This window comes from Apium graveolens, chromosome 8 (genome assembly GCF_009905375.1).
Source record: "Apium graveolens cultivar Ventura chromosome 8, ASM990537v1, whole genome shotgun sequence".
NCBI lineage: Eukaryota > Viridiplantae > Streptophyta > Magnoliopsida > Apiales > Apiaceae > Apium > Apium graveolens.
In genome coordinates, this window is record NC_133654.1 from 110,910,093 (window position 1) to 110,915,864 (window position 5,772).

At 33.9% G+C, this 5,772-nt stretch overlaps 1 non-coding gene across 1 annotated transcript; it reads left to right on the forward strand.

The window, feature by feature from the left end:
* Window positions 1–293: 293 nt before the first annotated feature.
* Window positions 294–400, forward strand: LOC141681234 (small nucleolar RNA R71). Its single transcript, XR_012558674.1, has one exon. It is a non-coding gene; the product is annotated as a small nucleolar RNA R71 (small nucleolar RNA).
* The last annotated feature ends 5,372 nt before the right edge of the window (window positions 401–5,772 follow it).

Genomic DNA, 5,772 nt, shown 5'->3' on the forward strand with positions numbered 1-5,772 from the left:
CACTAATTATCTGCTTAACACCATAGTTAGCCAGAGAATTGAGCTTCATAGATAATTCCTATAGTTGAGCAGTGATAGCCATAGCTGTATCCATCTCAAAAACTCCTGCTACCTTGCCATGTGGTAATCTCTGGGTTGGATACTGATATTCATTAGCAGCCATCAGTTCAATTAGATCATAAGCTTCCTCATAGCTCTTTGCCCATAATGCTCCGCCTGATGCTGCATCGAGCATGGGTCTGGACTGTGCTCCCAAACCATTATAAAAATAGTTGATGATCATCCAATCAGGCATTCCATGATGAGTACACTTCATAAGCATCTCTTTGTAGTGCTCCCAAGCTTCATATAGAGATTCTTCCAATTACTGCGCAAATTGAGTAATAGCGTTTTTGATTGCAGCTGTCTTTGCCATAAGGAAGAATTTTATGAGAAACTTTTCAGCAAGATCTTCCCAAGTAGTAATCGAACCAGCTGGTAGAGAGTGTAACCAGCTCTTAGCCTTGTCCCTCAGAGAGAATGGGAATAGTCTCAGCTTCACAGCATCTTCAGAAACACCGTTGAACTTGAAGGTGTCGCGGATCTCAATGAAATCCCTAATATGCATATTGGGATCTTCGGTTGGAGAACCCCCAAACTGGATTGAATTCTGCACCCATTGAATTATGCTGGACATAATCTCAAAGGTACTAGCTATGATAGCTGGCCGGACAATGCTAGATTGAATGCCATTGATCTTGGGTTGAGAAAAATCCATCAAGGCTTTCGTTCGTGCTGCTGGATCTCCCATTGTACTGAGTACCTGAAACACAAACAAATAAACCGAGAGAGTAAAAGAATCCGAGTTAGTGAACTTTAACGACCACTGATGACAAGTACATAAACTAAAAATTAACACCGAGTCCCACGCAGCGGCGCTAAAAACTTGTTAGGGCGAAAACATGCACTAATATTCACGCAAGTATACACGTTCGCAAGTAGTATAAGATAAAAATCAGATTCATTCCCACAGAGACTGGTTTAGGTTAAGTTCAATTTATGCACCTATGCAACAATATATGGTTATCGCTCAATGCTAATACAAATAACAAATTGGGTTATGATTAAACTAAGAGATTATACTAAATAATTATAACTAGGAGAACAAGAATAGTTGAATTAATATATATGACAAACATGGGATTCTAACTTCATGAAATAATTCATTCAATAGCCTAATTGTTCTTAACCTTAGCATGTAATAGTGATAACACTAATCAGATAACACGAAACTAGTAAACACTAACTTTTGTTGTACGAATACCCTACTACCAAGCATCCACAAAAGAGATAGAAGTTGAATAGACACCAATTATGCTTAGTCCTTATTTGTCTATAAGAATCGAAAACATAACGATTTAATGCGCAAGTTATCTATCGTGATTACATAGGGCAAGTAAGATGGTTAAAATTAATTACGAATCATGCATAACAAATACATGAACCTATGCTAGCATGGCAAGTTCTAAACCTCTATATTCACTGTCACTTCAATAGAGATTAACACGCTATCTGATATGTTAGCTACGCACACAAGACGAATAAGCACAACCAATACTAGGATATCAATCAATCACCACACACCAAATATCGAAACAAATTAATTATTGAAATCCATAAGTAAATCCGCTAGAATCCCATGATAACGATTAGCCTGTAATTAAACTCATCGTCATAATGGATTCCAATGAAAGCATGGTATAAAAGAAGGTCTTAATAAACTGAATAATAATCAAAGTATGAATAAAAAATTCTAGGTTCAACAAGAATGAAAACGAACATCCAAAGTTACAACTATTTTCAAAGAATCACAAGTAAAAAATAAGATCTTCTTTTTCGGAGTTGTTTTGTGCTTCTAGGTCTTCTCCTTGATCTCCCAATCTTCCCGGATGATGAAATCCCTTTTTTTAAGTATATATAAGCCCATATTGGACCTGGACCCTTAAAATCGTCAAATTCCACTCAAAAAGGCTTTTTCAGCGAAATCAGCGAAGTGAACCGCGCATCAGCACGCGGTCGCCTGCTGTTTCTACGCGGCCGCCTGCTAGCACGCGGTCGCCTGCTCCTGGAGCGTGGGCGCTTGCTGCCCTTCTGGAAAATTCTGATGAATCTTATTTTTCCCATAACTTGAGTTCTACTCGTCAGAATTAGGCGATTCAACTGTCCACGCGAAGCTAGCGAGATTCTATACAACTTGAAAATGGCCGTGGCTTCCAAATCTGATCCTTTTTCATCATATTTCCTTTAAAAGCTCCTTTCTTCATTTAACTGATACCTGAAATGCAATAACACAAAACACATCAAAATACCAACAACTTGAGTCCAAAATACCAATTTAAGCTTGTAATAAAGCATTTCATGTGGATATAAAATTCACTTATCATATAGCACGTAATCACATATTTCATATAACATATAAATTAGTTCGTCAAAAGATAGGTCTTGGTATTTTTAGAATTGAAATCATGTCAAAATTAATATTTATCGATCAGATACCGACTCAGAATAACTCTCTAATCAAACGGTCTTTCGATTTAAAAGAATTTAGGTTTTGAAAGTATTTTTATTGGAAGAGGAATGTTTTTTCTAAGTCTATACGCGTTCGTTACGTATTAAACGGATGAACGGTCTATTTATTATGAATAAAATAAGAATAAATCAATTAATAATGATATTAATTAATTATTAAATACTCAAATATAATTTTCAAAAGCAAAAAAATAATTTATAGGAATTATTTGAATTATTTATAAATTAATATACTTTATTTAACTATTTATAAATAAAATTAATCTATTAAATGAATTAGTCAATTAATTATATTCATAAACAATTAACTAAAATACATTATAAATAATTAAATCAAATTATGGATTTTTGAATAATAAAATAAATAAAATAATTTTTTAGGAATTTAAAATAATTTAGTTATTTATTTAGAATAATTAACTAAATAAAAAAATAATTTTTTAAAATAAAATCAAATCAAAAAATGAATTTTTGAAAAAAAACGAATTTTTATTTAATTTTTAAAATTAAAATGTAAAACCAACTTTTGGAAAAATAGGAAATGGGTTTTTAGATCAAACCCGGGTTGGAATTAAAACGAACCGGTCGGGTAAAGGCTGAAACAGGTTCATGTGAACACCCGTCGGAGTTCATATGAACCCAGAATCCTGCCATACATTTTGGCTACTGTGGAACTTTCTGACGATGTCAAACTACTTAGTTTTGCTTGGTTTCAGTACATTTTTGCTGCTAATCAATTCTAAAATGCTCTTACAGTCCAAAAATAACAACAAATACGTCCACCCAATCCCAGAAGCCATTCGCCGGCTAAACTTCATCAAAACCGGCGAAGGATTCTGGTGAAACACAAACATCACACCAACGGGAACCATAATCGACAAATTATAGCTCAAATTAAAGCTGCGAATTCATAAAATATAACTACCTAATAAAAACAATCACCAATTCATCAATAATCCAAAAATTTGAAATAAAAAATCAAGAAAAAGAAAAACTCGGGTTTCATCAAAACCGAACCAAATCTAACATATTAATGTACCAAATCATTCTTCAGAATCCCAGGAATTCTAATCAATCAACCAAACAATCAGTCAAACTCCAAAAATGAATTTCAAGAAATATTTTGAAAAATCGAAATTAATAAACAATCCACCTCTGTTGAAGATTGTTGTACCAAAAGAATGGGCTCTTTAAGAGCTTCAATTCGGATATTTAAACTTCAAGAACGGATAAGAAACAATCTAAAAATCACTAGATTTGTATCAAGAACAAAATTAAACCCCCAATTTTTGTTCTTCAAAATTGTTTTTAATAAAAATGAAAAGAAATAAATAATTAACTAGGCTATTTATATTATCTGAAAATTAATACTCTAAAATCAATTAAGGGTGTTTTTATCCCTTAATTAAAATAATTAGGCCCAAAAATAATAATTGTGGGGAATAATTATAAAAGCAATTAAATATAAAATTTATGCCAAAATTCCCCAAAAATTATGAATAATTCCAAAAAGCAAAAATTATGGACATTTGAAATGTGTATGATTTTATAAAAATAAAAATATGAATTTTGTGGCCTTTGACGTCTCGGAGCAGTCTCGGTTCGTTAATTTTTGAGAAACCGAAACGTTACCTAAATTAACTAGAACCCCGAAAACACATAAAATACATTTAAACGTACACAAAACATAATAAAAAAAGTACCTCGATAAAAAATGCAAATAAACACGCATCCAGATTACAGATCGATTCATATAAATGCATTTTAAACACATAATAATTAATCGAAAAAATTTCTGGTCCTCGTGGAGCCATAGATAACAATTATAACATGTCATAATATGATAATAATCATTTTAAATTCATGTAAACACATAATATTTATTTAATTATCACAAAATATTCACATAGTTTTCCCGGATATTACATCCTTCCCCCCTTAACAGGATTCTGTCCTCATATTCAGCTTAGGAAAACAAGTGAGGATATTTAGTTCGCATTTCGCTTTTCAACTCCCAGGTCGATTCTTCAACCTTGGAATTCCTCCACAAGACTCGTACTAAAGACACAGACTTATTCCTAAGCACTCTTTCCCGCCAATCTAAAATCTGCACCGGTCACTTTACAAAAGACAAATTTGGCTGAATCTCGATTGGCTCGTATTCTATCACATGATTCGAATCAAGCAAATAAAGCTTCAACATTGACACATGGAACACATTGTGGATATGCTGCATGTGTGTAAGGCTAGTTCGTAAGCGACCTTTCCCACATGCCTCAAAACTTCAAAAGGGCCAACATAACGTGGACTTGGCTTTCCTTTCTTCTCAAATCTGGATAGACCTTTCAAAGGTGAAATCTTTAGTAGCACTGCTTCACCAATTTCAAATTCTACATCCTTTCTGGCATGATCAACATACTTGTGTTGACGGTCTTGAGCTACCACTAATCTTTTCCGAATGAGTTCTACTTTTTCTTTGTCTGCTGGATCAATTCTTGGCCCAAAATCTTTCTCTCACCAAGTTCATCGTAATATATCGGAGATCTGCATCTTCTACCAAACAAGGCTTCGTAAGGCGGAATTCCAATACTCGCATGATAACTATTGTTGTAGGAGGATTCAACCAGTGGCAGATGTTCGTCCCAACTTCCTTCAAAATCTAACACACATACTCTTAACATGTCTTCGATACTTGTTGGGAATATGTTGTGAACTTAATGATTACATTAACAAAACACCATAGTAGATTCAACTTAGTGAAAAATGTAGCACCCGACGGATGATCAATTATAGTCTCGACAGATGATTCAATATAGTCCCGACGGATGACTAATTGATACCCATCGGGTGAGTAGCTTATGTAACAATAAGTCATGTAGCACATTTCTGCAAACATCTTTGTATAGATTTTGTAGTAGCATATACGTCATGTTTACTTTAATTAGATATGCAGAATAGGTTGATAAATTGTAAATATAAGATGTCTTGTAATTCTGCATAAGTGAAATGAAGTCAAGTGTCAAATAGCTACCCGACAGATGATCAACAAAGCTACCCGGCGGATGATCAACAAGGCAACCCGACGGATGACAAGCATGTACCCGACGGATTATCAATTCAAACATCTGTTGACAGTGACAATACAGTCGCATGCGTTGGGTGTTTGTAGAAAGAATGTGGAAGCCTGTTTAACAGGAAATGAAG